Source organism: Blennius ocellaris (assembly GCF_963422515.1).
Source record: "Blennius ocellaris genome assembly, chromosome: 12".
In the NCBI taxonomy this organism is placed as follows: Eukaryota; Metazoa; Chordata; class Actinopteri; order Blenniiformes; family Blenniidae; genus Blennius; species Blennius ocellaris.
The window spans coordinates 26,231,818-26,249,756 of NC_137661.1; the positions used below are offsets into that span (position 1 = coordinate 26,231,818).

At 42.4% G+C, this 17,939-nt stretch overlaps 1 protein-coding gene across 1 annotated transcript in view; it reads right to left on the bottom strand.

Moving 5' to 3' along the window:
• Positions 1–17,939, bottom strand: part of naaladl2 (N-acetylated alpha-linked acidic dipeptidase like 2) — a gene marked incomplete at both ends in the record, with an annotated part of 270,383 nt that overhangs the window by 55,003 nt on the left and 197,441 nt on the right.

Genomic DNA, 17,939 nt, shown 5'->3' on the forward strand with positions numbered 1-17,939 from the left:
TCGCCGGCTTCACACGCCGACTGCAAAACACGGGGAGATTTTCCTTTTTTTTGCTTCTTTTTTGGGGGGGGGGTTTAATTTTCCCTCCTCTTTGCCTCAGTTTTAGACGGATGTTCATACGATTTAGTTTGTTTATCTATGTATATTTATCGTGAATGTCTGTAAACTGAACATAAAATGCGTATGTGATGTTATAAAACAGAAATTAAAACCAATAACAACACTTGTGTGAATTGTGTAACTTTAAGTATAAAATTTGTATTAGGAGATTGACGCTTATATATATATTTTTTATTATTAATGAGCGAACCAAAATATATTATTTGAGTTGACAGGCAAAAATAACAAGAAAGAATATTTAATTTCCCCAGTACTGGACCTGCAGTGCTGGACTTCTTGTTTGTTCTGTGCAGTTGGCCTTCCTGTTGTTCCCTCACTGCAGGTCAACCTAACCTCACATTTATCATCCACAATAACTTCAATGATGTAAGTCAGAAAGTACATTGAGTAACAGTGGTGACTTCAAAGCAAAGTCACTTAGCCCTGCACCCCCCCCCCCCCCCCCCCAATCCACATGGGACCATAAAATTACTCAAAACTCAAAAACTCTGCCGCAGAGATACACCAAAAATGGAGAAAACGACACAAAGCATGAAAAAAATTCCTCATATGGGAGAAATCCAGCATGTGGCCTTATTAAAGCAAAGAGCATCCGCCTGTTCCGCCTGCAGCAGGTCGACCGCCATGTTGTTGTTGTTTTTCAGTAACGTCACGGAGAGGGAGGCGGGGCTATGACATCATCATTTTCAGCTCATGTGCCACACGTCAAAGCTGAGCCGGCGTTTAAAGGAAAAAAAACAAACTATTTTCCGGGTCCTAAAACACTGCGCCGTGTGGATCATCAGCCAAAAACGATGCGGTTACATGAAACGGCGTTGTCGTGTGGACGGCGCCTTTTGAAATGAAAACGCTTCAACTCCGTCTCCATGGAAACGGGCTAAACCACAACTATTTGAAGACGCTTGACTGCGCACAGCACACCACGGCCATGTGTAATAATTCTTCTGCACATGCTCAGTAGAGACAATCAGAAAAAAAGTTTCCTCCGTGATGTCATGGCTCCCAGTCCATGTTCTCCTGGGACTTGGTACTTTTATTTTGACAGTCATGATCACAACGATTCAACTTGGTGGTCTGTCCACGAGAATGTCCGTGTTTTCTTACTGTTAATGTTTATAGTGTCTTGTTCTCTGCTGCATGTGCGTGTGGCGTCATTACAAAAACAAACAACAGCACCCACTAGTGGCCCAACATGGAAATTACATCATTTTCCATAGTTTTTCTGTAAAAAAAACCCCAACCTAAACACAAAGCATTCTTTTGAGGCACGGAGATACCCGTCCCATAAAATCTGTCCCACCTCATCACAGAAGCCTATGAATAAAAGGAGCCATCGTATTAAACACAGAGCACGCTAATCGAAGTCTGGCGGGGCATCGCAGGCGCCGGCCTTTTCGCCCACACATCAGACCGTGACCTTCAGACACTCCGGCTGACCTCCGGAGAGACTCTGGAATCATCAGCTGCTGCCGCTGCCCAGGAATTCCACCGCCACTGAGGGACGCCGTGATTGGCCACGTCTCTTGTTAGCTGATGATCCCCGTGTATCCCCGTGGGCCGAACTGTACTTTGCTCCACGGTCCCGAGGTACTGGAGTGTGTGCCTTGTTAAAGAACTGCTGAGCCTCCAGTAACAAGGAGCGGAATGCTGCTGCCACTGTGTTTTGTTTTTGGGTTTTTCGCTCTGGAGTAAAGCCGTCTTTTCTTTTCACCGCTTATTGTGGACATTGTCTCGATTCGGGTTGTCTTTCGCTTTTGTTTATTCTCTCTTTTAGCAACACCCAGAGGCCCTCGGTCTTTGTAGTTTCATTCTTCTTGTGAAAAATCCCTCGGTAAGAGTAAAAAAAAACTCCGCACAAACCTTAACGTCTGGTATATTTTACTTTTCTGTGGTTGCTCTGCTACGGCGGGATTGGCTGGTAGAAATGTTGCCGAGCGGGGTCAATGACACCTGGTTGAGATAGAGTCGAGAAAACCAAGGAGCCGTCAGAGTATATCAAGTTGAAAGCAAAAGCTCGAGGAAAAATTTGATACAAAGAAAAACACGAGTTTAAAAGGTGAGCACTCCCAAAAACTTTGTACACAGAAGTTACACGTAAACACAAAATGAATCCTTGTTTTCGCCCTTAAAACAACTGAATGTTTCATGTTGTGTTTTAGTCGCCTCACAAAAAATCAGCCTTTCTAAGGATGGATGTCAGATATAAGATCTACACCGTGCCGGGACTCGTGCAGCTCCTTTAACACATTGAGGTTTCATTGAAGTTGGTCGCCTGTGGCTCATTTATGCAAATTTCATAATGATCCTTACAGTTGCGTGTCACATGTGGGCATCCTGGAAGAAACCTGAAAGAGAAATATTCAAACGTGGACGAAATATCAAGACATGAAAAGCACTTGCTGAGCTTCATCCCCTTGAACTCAGTCATATTAGTGTTTAATCCCGAATTTAGTCCCACAGCAACATTGATCGTTGATTAAATTTCCTCTACCGAGAATCCACACGGGAACAATTAAATCTGTAGGATCCAGTTTTAGTTGTCAACGTCCATCTCTAATACGCCGTCAAAACCTTTCTGGAGGAAATTCCTCATCGCACTCAGACAAACACGTATTTCCAGTATTAATATTTAACGAAAGATATTCAGGTTTTGACGACATCTGAAACTGAAAAAAAACTATTTTTTTGTCGTGGCTTCAAGTCTGGGTTTCTTTCACCCTGACTTGTTGAAATGGTGATATTCAGGCGTTATTCCATCTTTGATATCCCAGAATCCCTTGTGGCAGGTTTCCCAAGATGGCGTCAGGTTAGAAAAACAGTTGTTTATTTGTAAACATCTGGACTTTTGGTGGAATGGATTTGGGAAAGTGCGGTTTAGAAATGAGTGGAAATGATTGGTGATGATCTGGTTTTGGTGTCTTGATTTATTCTCTCGATAAAGAACCTGGTAGAGGAAATTTAAACGTCCGAAATATGATTAATCTATATTCCTCCAATTCCTGGAAATGCAGAATTGTTTTTTTTTTTTGCCATTGTGACTTAAAGCACAACACTTAAATGTGAGTTAGTGGAGTATATAGGTTTAAATGTCCGAAATATGATTAATCTATCTTCCTCCAATTCCTGGAAATGCAGAATTGCTTTTTTTAGCCATTGTGACTTAAAGCACAACACTTATATGTGGGTTGGTGGAGTATATAGGATTGTACACGTTAAAAATATCACGTCTGAAATGAATGATTAAAGTTAAATAATTAAATAAGTAAATAAGTAAGTAAGTAAGTAAGTAAATAAATAAATAAAGGGAGGGAGACTATGTATATATGCCCCTTCCTCAATAAGTGGTCAGTTATTTAGGCAGTACTTAACACTAATTCCTAATAAATAATGCATTTTGTAATTTATCCAACTAAAGCAAGTCAAAGTTTCACCTCGTTTGCATTTTGAAAATCCTGCGGTACCTGGTGACCTCCCGGAATGGCGTAAAATGAAAGTAAATGCCTCACAAGTGCTGGATGTTTCACAGTATTTTAGACCAAACAGACCCAAAATAACTTGTCTGGAGGTGGCGGGCGGGTTTAATTACATGGGCTGTACCTTCACATTCTCCACACTCTGCTGCCTTGAGCTCAAAGTGCAGGAGACTCCAGCCTCGGAGGAAAGAGCAGGCAGGGATTTGTAATTGCTTTTAACATCTCTCAGTCACACAAATAGTGTCATTTTTGGCGACGGAGTGTTGAGTAATGGCGGGTCTGGGGGAAGAGGACGGATACGCTGAGGGCGGAGGGTTGAGTCGAAAAGGAAAAAAATGCGGAGGCTGTGAGGGTGAAAGGAGGCGGTGGAGGGAGTCTGCGTCGTGGTGAGACGGACTGTGAGGCCGTGCTTTAGCGAATCCTGCCCTCGCTGCCATAACGGGTGGGCCGTCACACCGACGGCGTGTCCGTCTGATAATAACAGTAATACGTCTCACATGGATCCTTCCAAGACTGACCGCAGGAGACGAGGACGTCACTGCAGACTTAAACATTCCTTCATATGAACACATCAGGTTGACTGGTATATTTAATATTTCACTGCTTTTTTTTAAATAATGCATTTCCCAAACCTTGATAATGATATAGCAGTGTTTTTCAACCTTTTTGAGCCAAGGCACACTTTTTTGTTTGGAAAAATGTGGAGGCACACCACCACCACCCGAAAATGTTAAAATTTGAAACTGTGTAGCCTCTATTAACAATATAAAGTCATTCTCATCAAAGTTTTATCAACAGGAATCAAGTAAATACATTTAATTGTGACTCCCTCAGTGTGAAGCCTGGACCTGATGGATGAAGAGCTGAGATCCTGGTTCACATTCTTCCTTTTCAAAAACTTCTCCATCACTGTCACTGACACAGTACTTTGATACAAGATGGTAGCAGGAGGTGGAGATGAACCACACTGACGTCTGTCACTTTACATTTCACCGGCAAAGTTCTGTGCTGCCCTCTAGTGGTGAAGAGTATTTATACAAATGCAAATGATTTTTAGAAAAAAAGTTGAAATTGGATAATTTCCCGTGGCTCACCTGACTAGATCTCGCGGAAACACCCGTGTGCCGCGGCACAGTGGTTGAAAAACACTGATATAGAGCATTAGAGGAGATCAATTCCGCAAATGTTGAAATGATATTTCAAGTGAAAATGCATAGTTTTTTTTGTGATTTTGTTGCAGGACATTTTTGCATTTCCACGGCTGAAAACAGGGCTGAAAACGATGTCGTCATCATGTTTGGCCACTCGCGGGTGCTGTTGTTTGTTTTTGCTTTGAACCCACACAAAGTTCTGCACACAGAGTATACTAGAAACACTATAAACACTATAAACACTATAAACATGCACAGTCCGGTGCACCATCATGTGACGCTGGTGGAAAAACTAAAAAAGAATAAACAAAAAAGTATTTTCAGTAGCAATATAAAGCTGATGTTCCTGGAAAGCCCACGCTGAGTGCACTGTAGGTCCGTCTCCTATACAAACACAGCCGAACTGAATTAAATTCCGTCTTCCAAGAAGAAGAGAGACATGTTTTCCGGTAAAGGAAGAAGCGGCAGCTGCAGACTGTCTGACCCATGATATTTATTTAATCCTACAAACCAGATGACCATATAGTTAAGGCAGAGCTCAAACAGAACACCCCCCCCCCCCCGTCTCTTTGTTGGGAAAAACACCTCCAGACGACGACCCTCTAAATTGTTTGTTCGCCGTCGACCCCCAGGAGGAGCTTGCGAGGCCACGGTGCCCCAGGAGGGCAAACCTTATCTTCAAAAAGCCCCTCAGGCTTTACAAGCACCGGCGCCAAGATAAGTCCAATCTATCAACACGCAGGCCAAGGCTTTGATCTCACTGGATGGAAAAGCCTCTGTTTTCTCCTCCTCCTCCTCCTCCGCTCCGCTATAATCCTTCGCTTTATGGCAGCTTTAATGTTCCCCTCATCGAGAGCAATTTATCGGGCGAGGCGGCCGACCCAAGATTCATTTGACGCACGCACGTCTTTTTGGTCGTGGCTATAAAAGAGACGAGAAATACTGTTATATTCTGTAGCCGAAGAAAGGTAATGATTTGATTCCATCATTAAAAGCATAAATTCTCTGTTGCTAACCAAACTGCTGTAGGTCGCTGACAACGCATCTGTTTGCAAACGGCTCGCGAGGTGCAAGTTTTTGAAAAAAAAAATGCTCTGACTCCGTCTCCATGGATACAGGTGGGAACGCAACTTGTAAATGGCAGAAACTGCGCTAGCTCACTACCGCTGTGACCAGAACAGACTAGAACATTTCTTTGCGGAACCGAGTTAGCGTCACCAGCATGTTAGCCATTAGCTCACACCGATGCTAATTAGCCTGTCAGGAAGCAACATCAGTGTGTGAAACACTGAGCGGGGGAACGCAGATAAACCCCTACCAATGGAAGTCAATGCGCTCACTATGGGGGTTTCTGGATACTCGCCAAACCGAGGTATTAGCTACGAGCTCCAGAGCGGAGTTCGCAGTGTGCTAGCAGGCGGCTAACAGAGAGGAGTTAGCAGGCGGCTAATGGCAGCTTCCGTGCTGCGACCGCGACTGGCAGGCTCTCCAGTGAGTCTCCGTGGCAACAGACGCTGATCTCCTTTGATCTCCATGAGGTACTGCTCATTGGAAATCATATGGGATATTTTTTTCATATTTTGGGGGGAATTTATTCGGAAACAGTTAGCTGGTAACGTGTCAACATCTAATGGTTTGGTTCTATGATGATGACGAATCGTCCCTGAACATTTCATGCAATTTGGGTGAGCGGTTTTTGCGAAAGGTTGGTGAACACACATACACACTGGTAGTTTTACTTTGACAGTCGTCGTACTAAGTAGTTGAACAAAATCTTTATACGCAGGTGAAAAGCTCCAGTGGATGAAACGGGTCACGACATGACAAAAGCTGTAAGACGAGGAGGAAACTTGCCTCATGAATTCAAAAGCCTATTATTTGGAATTAGCATGTGGAACTCAAAAGTCCTTTTTAACCAATGAAGGCTTTCCAGTTTTTTTTTTTTCCCCGTTTCTTTTTTCTCTCTTCAGCCTTATGACAAACGCATTTTTTTCCCTTTGAATAAAGAAAAGCCAAGCGGAAGATGAACACAAAAGATTACTGTGCGATGAATGGCACACCAACAGGCAGACCAATTAGAGTTATAATGCCCTTTATATTCAAGCCTCCTGCAGTTTGGTGGATTCGCTCGCGGAATTGACAACACAAGTGGATGAATTATAAGTATAATACAAAATGTCGACTGTCGATAGTATTTCTTACGACGAGGGACACTGATGTTGAAGACAAAACACGCCTCAGGCAGTATTCTCACAGACCCTTGAGGGGCACACACAGCTCCATGTGTGAAGCCGTTGTCCAGTCGAGCCAGGCTGACGTTTAAAAAAAATTAATAAAAAAATAAACTAGGTTACATGAATATTACAAGGATTACAAGTGGATTTTATGAATAAAAAATAAATTATCTTTCGAGTTGTCCTCATTTTTTTAAATACCGCAGAAGAAAACTTTAGAGCCTACTGTTTCCGTGTCCTCTGAAGGCGGCGGCGCTCTCTGTGAAGGAGAACTAATGGATGTTTGAAGGGTGACAGAATTCAATAAGGTAGACACACAAACATACAGAAGATGAAATGCTCTGAGTACCCCCCCCCCCCCACCCCCCCTCATTCATTTCCTCCACACCGTGATTCTCCAATCAAATGGATCTTCCTCTCATGACTCAATTTTTTTTAATCTTTAGTTATTTACTTATCTTTGTCATTTCATACCGTCTTTCATTACATTCCCTTTGTCTTCCCGTCTCAACAGCCTCCTCATTTCTGCCCATTTGCTTCGGTTAATTCGCCCGGCCCTTTGATTTTCTCTCCCCCTCCCGTTGACACCGTCTCTGCGAAAAAGAGGCATTAAGTCCTCATCGTCGCCACCTTCAGCTTATCGGCAGCTTCGTCGTTTCCCCCCGCTCTGGCCCGGTGTTTGTTTCGGGCTATGTTTGTTCCATTACCATCTACCCTTTCTTTCTCCTTGTCCATCTCGCCTTGCTTTATCTGCTTCTCCTCGTCTTTCGCTCAAAGACGAGGACATGGAATCAATTTCAATGATATAATTGCTTGTAAATATAGTCCAACTACCATGGGAAGGGGAACAAAATTATGAGAAAAAACAAAGATGTCCTAAGGCACAAGTAGCCTTCTTGAGTCCTCAAGACTTTTGTCCTCTGTGCTTTGCTTTTTTTTTTCTTTCTGTACTTGAGTACAGAATTCAACTTCACCTCCAGAGGTAATTGAGACTCTCCGACCGCAAGACTTACGTTAAAAAAAGTTCTCAGCAAGAGAAGTCACTTGAAGCATGGCCAAAACAGAAATTAAATGAAAAGAAGAAGAAGAAAAAAAAGCCCTCTAGTTTCCACCAAGAGAAATTTTATGTCTTTGTGCTTCAATCTCAGTTCTAGTTGGAGCTTAAATCGCCAGCTTGCATCTTAAACGTCTAATTTGAAGCGAAACTGACGAGTACGAGGAAAAAAACAAATTGAACATCATGTCAACATATTTTGTTGTCTCCGTCTCCATGTGCAGGACCCGACATGGACCCGAGACTGTGAAGCAACTTGTCAGAGCAGCGTTATTAAAAGGTCAGAGGTCAAAGGTCACGTCCGTCAGAGGAGCTCCCGAGACGAGAAAGACGTGATGAGAAAATCGAGAGCGCAAATGGCCTCGTGTCTGAATGGTGAGATTTAGATAATAGAAATTTAGGAACTATAATTAAGAACCGTAGCTGTTTAAGGTATTTTTCTCAGCTTTTTTAAAACTATTTTTTAGCCAAAACGTTTAGTCATTTTTCTTCACATGTTCAAAACAGCAACAGGTGAAACTGCATCATTTCCATTACAAGCAACAAATTTTTTCAGAGGCTTTTCTTATTTTGGATTTAATCACGTACTTATTATCTTACTGGAGACATGTGGGTGGTATATAAACATTAATCACCCGCCGTGTGTGGCAGCAGGCTGCTTGATAGACTGTTGAACTACTGTTGACCCAAGACTGTTGAACATTTTCCACAAGATAAGAGTCCCTCTGAAGGACTTTCTCCTGCGGATCAAACTGATTAACCGGATAAAAGTGTTTATTTACATACACAGTTTTGTGAAAGCTACAGGGATTCGATGCGGAGGAGCTGGAGAGCCACATGCAGCGAGGGAACAGATAAGCGTGGTGATATTTTCTAACAACGTTCCGTCTTCCCGCCGTGTGGATTTCACAATGAGACACAATTCACACCAATTAAAGGAGTCACGTTTTTCCTTGTTAAAACTTGCATGTTGGTGTTGGACCTCAGTTGAAACGTGTCTGAACATCTGGAGTTTGAAAGCAGCCGAGTTTTCTTTTTTGTTTGGGCTCGTCGTTCAAATCAGAATTTCCCACTAGGGGGCGCAACCCCCCAACTCGTCGTCAACACAGGAGGTCCAAAAACATTATATTCAGAGTTTGTTGCTCCTCCTCGATTCTCCTCCATTAGAATATTGGATCATAGGAGCTGCATTCAGAATCTGCTGTGTCTGTGTGAGCTGGACTGGCTCCGCCCACACACACGCCCATCTATGGGAAGAGGAGGAAGTACTTCCTCTCGTGGCGCCATGTGCCAGAGCAGAGCTGCCTGACTGTGGGAGGAGTCAAAGGGGGAGGAGCCTACCTTGATTGTGATTGGCTAAACCCCCCGATGACACTATATAGGGTTTGATTTCTGATTGGCTGGTTGGAGCAACACACTGAAATAAACCTTTCTTCACTTCTGGGGCGTCGTTCCAGGTATGAGGACGATTAATACTGCTGGAAAACGTTTAGAAAGCAGATTTATCATCATATGACCCTTTCAAAGACGACTTAAGAGCGACTGGATACGTGAGAATACCAGCTGATGACTCTATAAGTCCTGAAATCACACTTTGATCAAGCCTCTGTGGGTTCCAGCCTTGCAGTTCCTTTAAAAGATTCCCTTCACCTTCAGAGTTTCTGGCGCCTTGGTGAGTCGCAGCCGTTTGATCGTTAGAGGGTTACCTACATACCGTCAGGCAGGTGGTTCTGCGAGACTCGCATCCCAGTCCCTCGTGGAGCTGGCGCAACGTACAACAAAGTGCTGCACAGGCTCACCTCGCCAAACCCAGGGGGACGCCAGCCCAGCGCCTCTCTCCGAGAAAAAAAAGAGAAAAGAAAGAAAGAAAGAAAAAAAAAAAAACCTAGTTCTGAGAACACGCCATCCACCGAGGGGCCCGGGGAGGCAGGAGCAGAGGGAGGACAAAAGGAAAGGGAAAAAAAACGAGGGTGAGACGCGAGCTGTTGCCACCTGCCACCTGCCACGCCGAACTCTTCCAAACCCGAGCCGCATCCCGAAAAACCGCACTTGACAAATGAGCACAGGGGCGGCGAGCGGCGGCGAGGTCCCAGGGCTGCAACGCTAACAATGAGCACGGATGGGTGTTGGGTGTGTGAGAGTGGAAGGAGAGAGGAATCGGGGGAGAGGAGAAGCAGCTAGAATACTAAGGTCATGGAAGGAAGAATGATAAAAAAAAAAAAAAAACAGTCCCTCAACACTTTATCATTTTCAAAAAAATGTGTTTTAAACACAAATAAATTGAACAGTACAGCTTTTTTTTTTTTTATGTTCATTTTTCTCTGGCGAGAAGCAAGGTAAGCACAATCGACTTCCTCTGGTGAACATTGGCTGCAAAACGTGTTGAATTTCCTTTAGAAACCACAGTTTTAAACTAATTTGGCCCCTAAAACCTGCTCCAGTTCAGTCGTATTAGTAAAACTCTGTCATCACTGATACTTAAAATAACACGTGAGGCGACCCCGGTGGCTGCTTGGTGAGAGAACAGAAGGAGGCGGCATTACCTTTCAAATTAAAGCCATTAAAAAGACAAATAATGCTCCTGTTTATGTGAGCACCGAACATGACAGACAGGATGTGGACACGTCTCAGGCTGTAACCCGGTGATCCTGAGCAGGTGAGGAACGCTCACACGGCCGCTTTAATACACAAGCCAGCAGGAAATTGAAGCTTAACGCCGAAATGCCTTGCGACTTTAATGAAACACCTCCTACATTGTCAATAATGATAGTTCAGTACGAGAATAGAGCAAACACGGACGTACATGGAGGATGAATGGACGTTAAAATAACAATCTGCCGCATGACAAGTCATGTTTTCATCAAACGCGGCTCCCAGTCACCCCGTAAATAATCTGACATTTATTCCTGGACACAATTAGGACATTTTCTTTTAAATATGAGCAGTAATATTAGAGCTGAATTAAATTTGAAGTCACTCCAATGCACCTTTGTTCCTCAGAACAACAACCGTGATCTTTTGTTCTAATCACAGAGATGCATAATATAAAAGCTCAGACCTGGATACATTTTATTTTGCATAATAGTTATTTTACCTGATCTGCAGGAAATGATCTTTGACAACCAAAAAAAAAACCCCAAGATTTTTGTATTTAAAAGAAAAAAAGACCAACTCCATCTCCATCGTCTGTGGTCGAATCAAACCTGTTTTAAAGGACGTTATTCATTTCTTCGGTCTATCTTATTAAATAAAATTCCATAAATCGCATATTGCACTAACAATGTTGTGTAAATGACAATTCAAAGATTGTTATATTATTATTTAATACAAAGAAACGTATTATGCGGTCAAATGTACGAGTTCTAGTAGTTGTGACGATACATCAACTTCCTTCCTGGTTAGTTCCTGATGGAATCGCCATAGCAACACCATAGCAACCAAAAATAAACCTTGGTTTGTTGAGAAATTAGAACTAAAGATCAAAACGACGCTAAATTCAGGTTATCCAGATTAAACTCAGATTATTATATTGCAGCCTGTATATATTTTAGCATGTGGAATTTATATTTTTAAAATGCCATGTGAGGGAGAAATGCCAATTCAGTTCTCCATCTCGGAAAATGTGTAGTATAACTGACAAATAAAGCAACTTTTAACCAAACCCTAGAGGCTATCTTTATAATAGAGCATTTTCCACGAAACTGACATCCGCCATGTTTTTTTTGTCTTCATATCGGGAGTAACTTGAGAGTCACATGACCTGGAGTCTGTCCACAGGAAACAACAGGGCAGACGAAATGAGCCCATGTGGATACGACAACAATGTGGAGTGAGACTGTGTTGTTGTTGTTATTCAGACACACCAACAGCCTGTTCTCAGTGGAGCTCAATAGAGGGACTTTTAGACTGGAAAAACAGTTGTTGGACTTCTGACACCTGTGTAGAATTGTTGAAGAACCGAATAATATCGCGCCTTTAATTAAGTTGATGAAACTAAAAAAAAAAGCTGCAGGCTGCAAGACACACTCGATGTTTCAAATTACAGTTAAAAGTTCAAGAAGTGCTGAGTTGTGTGCAGTGGAAGACAAATCTGGCTGCGCTTTTGACTCTTTACATGCCTCCGTTCCTCCACGGGGGGCATCGCTTTGACATTCCCGGGGTTTAGCCTCGCCATAACCTCAAATTAAACCCTAATCAAACCTGCATCTCCACCTGAAACTTTAATGATTTGTGTTGAGGGAGCGGCCCGTCCCAAAGGAGGTCACCCAGGCGCCGGCTTCCTTTAACTCGCCTCCCAATCTGTATATTTAATGCTGGGAAAATAACATCTCTCCCACCGCCGGTTCACCCTTCATCATGACATGTTGTGTGACTATAGCACTAATCAGTTAGAGCAACCGGATGTTTAAAAATGGGTGCTGAAGGGAAATGATTTAATCAGAGGCACCGTAGATCAACGAATAATGTTTGATCATGGTGATGGAATATCAAAGTGGGAAGAACCTGAAGCTAAAAATGGACAATCTGCAATATTATTATGAGGAAACGTCTGTTTGATGATCGCATTGGAGGCTCAAATCATCTCAGCCGTGATTGTGGCGAGAAGGTTCACTGTGACTTTTGTAAATTATTATTATTATGACAAATTTAATCAGGTGAATCTCTTCTGTTGCTCTTCATTTTTCCTCGTTAAAATCTGGATTTCTTCGCTGTGATGTTTGATAACTTTCTAGATCAGGGGTGTCAAACTGATTTCAGTTGAGGAGCCACATCAACCTGATCTGACCTCTGGAGGCCCAACAAGTCAAACATCACATGTTAAACTGCAGATATGGACAAATGCAAAGTCTTTCTTTCTTTTGATTCTTTTGTAGCTGCAAGAATTTGCCAGTCTATTCTGAAATGTACATATTAAAGTTAATCAGATATTATTATATTTGCAAAACCCCCACCCCCAAAAAAAACCTCAGTCACCTGTATCTGGATATCATATTTGTATTCAGGATTAAAACAATTTGTCATCATCTGGAACATTTTTTGAGTTTACGTGTCTAAAGTATCACTTCACATAAATTGGACACCTTTATTGTGAAAGGTGTTGCGTCATGTGACCTCCACAGACGCATTAATAAATTCTGACCAAGGGCGGTTTTGAATGTCATTTTTTGCCAATCCAGTGTTTTTAGATCAGCCTCTGTCAGTTTTCATATTTATACTTAAAAAAAACCAATTTTTTAAATCACATGGCGGCCGGATTAGATCCCATCGTGGGCCGGTTCTGGCCCCCGGGCCTCATGTTTGACACCCCCGTTCTCGACCAATATGTCCAGTTTCATGTGAGGATTGAGACTGAGATTCTCCTCCAATAACATTTTAATTCCTCATCCGTCAATACGAATGTGGGGAATTAACGTTTATAGCGCAACGTCCTCTGAATGTTGGCTGTTGATTATTATTATTATTTGTCCTATTTTAAATGAAATTACATCCACCTACAGTTATATTTTACACATTTTTGTAAAGATCAACAACAAACTTGTAGTGGGAAGACGTCAGCAGACGAGGGAAACCTTTTCTCTGTGTGAAACGAGCCGTTCAACTTCAATAACTCCAACAAGCGAGCTCGCTGTCGTACGACACATCCCAGACACCTGCTTCTGGTTATGGCTGTCCCCCTAAAACATGTCATGTCATCACCCTCCGTCGCGAAATTATGTGGTTCTTTGTGTGAAATGGTGCATAAAACGCTAGGACTCAACTGTCTTATTTGTTACGCTTACGCTGCTTTTACAGCCACGCAAACCCCCGTCCACCGGCAGGACGCATGGAAACCTGTGCCAAAAGCATGAAGCGCCGATAAAGGTTCATTTCTACCAGCTTTCATCAGACACGGGCAAAATAAGATGATATAATATATTCAAATACATTTTTTTTGATGTGGCGCTTTAAAAAAAATAAAAAATACAGCTAAAATAGTTGTGCCGTATATTTGAGAGCATAAAAAAAAAGAGACAGAATATAATAGAAGGAGAACAATGAGAACAGAGTTCATGGTGGGTCGAAACTCAAGGAATAGGGATATGAAAGGCTCGTCACACCAGCTAATACGAAGCGCTCTGTAAGTTCTGTGGCGCGGCGTGACGCCCGTTGACTTGTTGAAAACTCACTGTGACCTTTTTTTGGTTCCCGGGTTCACTTTCCATCTACGACACAGCCGGCGCCTGCATCAGACCCCGGCTGTGAGGAGACGCTCACCTGGCTGCTCGCGACGCTTCTTGGAAATAAAAATCATATCAGACTCAAACCTCGGCTCTTTTTTCCTGCTTCGCTCCTCTTAGTATTTTCCAGCTGTCGTCGCAAAAGGCTAGTTTACTTTGATCGTGACGTCATTCAAACCAGCTCGAAAATAGAAGAAGACACAAAAACTAAAGACTTCACACAATGAAGATCAGTGTCTAGCGATATATTTTAGGTATGGAGGCAAGTATAGGACAATGCAGTGCAATGCAATGCAATGCAATTCAATTCAATTCAATTCTGTTCTGTTCCACATGTTAATATTTACTTAATTATTGTTTCATTCCTCTTATTACTCATTCTGTCGAAATAGATCCAGACTGAAGCCAAGGCTTATGTGTGACTCTCCCTTAGAAATCCATAAAGTTACCTACCGATACAAGAAAAAACAAAACAAAACAGAAATAGCAAAACATAACAGAAGTAATACAAAAGGAGAAAAAAAAATACAATTTACTCCAAATTCTTCTTCTTAATCATTTCTGTCATTCAGTCATTTTTCATTTTAACCATTAATTATGTTTTTGAGATTTACACAATTTTAAGTCGTCGCAAAGTCGATTCCCTAATATGATTCCCAGAAATGAAACACGTCTGTAATTAACATCGGTTCTCACACTCCGCTCTTTCACAGACGTCCAATCCTCTTAATAATAAGCTGCTCTTAATTAAAAAAAAAAAAAAAAAAAGAAGGTGAATACTGGTGGGAAAACTTATTTTTCACTCAAAATAGTATTTCTGATGTTTACAAGTATACAGTTTCTATAAATTTCAACGTGTTTAATGATTTATTTCCCCAAACTACAACACAATATGTCATAATGAGTGACAATTAAATGCAGAAAGTTAATATTAAGCCATTTTCGTTTTTTTATATATATTCTCCATGTGGCTTCCAACTGAATTTATGATCTACGATTACACCCAGGAATTTAGTTTCATCACGCAAAACACCCGGGGAACAACAGTTTTAAGGCCGGCCATTAAGGCCGGGTGAATTTTGGCCGCAAGAGTCAGAACTGCACTGGATGTCGGCGCTGAGTCAGACCCGCAGTGTCGCAGCTCCAAATGTCCACGATTATCACAGTCACACACACAAACAGAGAAAAAAAAAAAAGCCTCCTTTGTTAGCAACTCTCCCACACATCCTGCTCTGCAAAATAGATCTACTCCTGTCCTCCGCGCCGCGCCACGTCAGCGAATAAAGTTCTCTTTGTTTATCCAAGAAAACTACATTTGGTTGGTTTTAAAATAAAAACGCTTCTCGGGATGAGTTGACGTCTTTGCTCACAGCTCTGCCAGGGTGATACTTGTAAAAAAAACTTGGAAATTCACACATATGAGGAGGTGCCAAGGTAAGGACGTAGCAAAATAAAGTGTCTTGATTTAGCGCCCGTGTCCATAAAAGAAAATGAAAATGTCACCGTGCCTTATGTAATTTGTACGCGGTGACAGCTATTCTATAGTGGCGCCGGCCGCGGCGTTCACAGGCAGCGAGTGTTCCTCCGAGCAGCGGGAGCTATTTTAAAATAAAGGTCCTGCTCAGACAAGATACAAATCCTGAGTTGGATAAAGCTTACATAAGAGGCAACTGTTTTATCGGATTTTTTTTTTTTTTTACAAAACTGTCAAAGGAGAAGAAGAAGCAAGTTGTTAACAGAAGAAGGAAACGAAAGCAGGAGGCGGGCGACACGCCACCGCACGCTTTTTAAGCTAACAACAAAAGGCATTTATTTTTTCCCTCCATGGAGTGTGAGGGACCACGACTCAGGAGGCGGTCGCCCCGACTCAGGAGGATGAAGGTTGCGTGTGAAGGAATATAGAAGTTAAACATTTGTTTTCTGTGCGACAACTGAACATATTGTCTTCAGTTGTCTTTCTACACGAGTTGGGAATAACACAGCTATAAATCCATGTTCAGGGGCTTTCCCTAGTTTCCTCAGCGCGCCACTTTGCAAAAAAAAAAAAGGTAAAGGTAAGATAAGAGGTCAGAGGTCACTTTGTCCCACAGGACGTCGAGCTCTGAGAAGAACCAGTTCGAAGCAGTCTTGGAGACAAAGGAATAGCAACAATCACCATAGCAACAATCACCATAGCAACGCATACATCACCAGGAACTGACCAATGTGAGGTTGAGGTGGCGTTTGCAAATGTATAAATATGAACCCCGCGTTGCAGTTGTGCCCTTCTTCATTGTAAACGCTTGGGTCTGCAGGGAAGATCGGTCCGAGCTCGTATTGCGCAATCTCTGATATATGGAATTTTGTCGCATTACGTAATCTGATCTGGAATTTTTGAAATCTCTCGTTTGTGTGATTATTAAATTCACAATTGAAGAAATTAACTCGGTTTCTGCCTCTGCCGGATCGAACGGACACGCAGGGAATTCAGGGGAACACGGGTACGACTTCCAACACGTCGACGTTTAAAAAAACCAAACAAAAACATTAAATTAAGTTGATTTGGAACGCTCGCTTTTCACACATCTGAAAACAACAACATCGCCCACAACGCACCTCCACCACGAACTCCCAATGTCCTGAAGCACTTCACATTGCCCCGATGGGGAAAAAAAACTTAATATCCAATCTATTTCTCACCGGGAGAATCATGATACTGCGAGAAAAGCTCCAGTTCAGTCGACCTCCTCACATGGAGATTTGGACGAAGGTAATGGGATTTCGAGTTTGTGTGTGTGTGTGTGTGTGTGTGTGTGTCTGGAACACTTTTTGGCAGGAGACTTCATTTGTCTTCCGTCTTTCCTGACAGGCTTTTTTTCATCAGACCGAAAGAAGTGAAAGTAAAGACAGTCAGTAATTGTTCCGGCACAGCCCGTTTAATCTCCAGTAAATATCAGTGAATACAATCAGGTTCCGACTGTCTCAGCTATAATTGATGAGTATTTCTTTCTTTTTTTTTTTTTTTTTTAATGCTATACTTAGCTAATGACCCTCCTAATTCCATCTGCTGCACTGAGTGACTGACGGGAGTTGCTGCGTTGATGCCAAGGAGCGGCGGAAACAGAACACAAGCACGCGAAGCGAAATGAAGGTAAGAAGCTTGGGAAGCTTTTTCTTTCTCCATCCCAAAGGACTTCCTGTCCGTCACTTTTTTTTTTTTTTTTTTCCCCAGCCGCAATTTTTTTTTTAGCAAAACATTGAGAGGAGCCAAACGGTGGCAGACAGATCCGCTCTCACCGAGGCACGAAAAAAAACCCAAAGCTTTTTTTAACATAAAAAAAAAAAAGAAATGGACAGTTTCTCCATGTCTGCCCGACATGTTTTATCGTGGGTTTTTTTTTTTTTTCCCCCTCCACAACCTCAGAGTGGGCAAAGCCTCCGAAACCCCTCATCACCACCCCCAGTCTGAAGGCCTCGTCCACACCAGTTTTAACTAAAAACTTTTGGTTTTATAGCTCAGATTCTCCGCTAATCGCATCAAATGTCCAAACGAATCATCAGGTACTCGCCACTGTTTTCACGTTTATAGCGTACTGTTCTCTGCACACATGTATGAATGTCGCGACGGCGAAATGAAGCTTCACAAACCACCGTTTTTATTTTGTGGAGTCACTAGGTGGCGCCGTCCGCTCAGCTAATGTTTGAAAACA